The sequence below is a fragment of the Podarcis bocagei genome (genome assembly GCF_964188305.1).
Source record: "Podarcis bocagei genome assembly, chromosome: 17".
Taxonomy (NCBI): Eukaryota; Metazoa; Chordata; class Lepidosauria; order Squamata; family Lacertidae; genus Podarcis; species Podarcis bocagei.
Genome location: NC_138143.1, coordinates 34,644,261 through 34,644,718, shown reverse-complemented (window position 1 = coordinate 34,644,718; position 458 = coordinate 34,644,261). Strand labels below are relative to the sequence as shown.

The 458-nt window shown below is 59.4% G+C and overlaps 1 protein-coding gene across 1 annotated transcript in view; it reads right to left on the bottom strand.

The window, feature by feature from the left end:
• The window catches only part of SRP72 (signal recognition particle 72), a 216,911-nt gene that overhangs the window by 143,655 nt on the left and 72,798 nt on the right, over positions 1-458 (bottom strand). The window lies entirely within an intron of this gene.

Genomic DNA, 458 nt, shown 5'->3' with positions numbered 1-458 from the left:
AGCGCTGGGAGAAAAAGGCTGACTTGGAAACTCCACCCCCTGATTCCCTTCCGCCCGCTCGCCTGGATTGGTTTGATTTGTGTTATGTTCGGCGTGAGACAGGATGCCAGTAGGTTCTGTTGTTGTTTAGTCGTTTAGTCGTGTCCGCCTCTTCGTGACCCCCTGGACCAGAGCATGCCAGGCAGTTCTGTCTTCCACTCAGTGGCGTAGCGTGGGGGGGGGTACAGGGGGGGGGGCGGCCGCACCTGGCGCAACATCTGGGGGTTAGGGTTAGGGGGCGCAAATCCACGGGTTAGGGGGCGCAAATCCACGGGTTAGGGGGCGCAAATTACTTGCCTTGCCCCGGGTGCTGACAACCCACGCTACGCCACTGCTTCCACTGCCTCCCGCGGTTTGGTCAAACTCATGCTGGTAGCTTCCAGAACACTGTCCAACCATCTCATCCTCTGTCGTCCCCT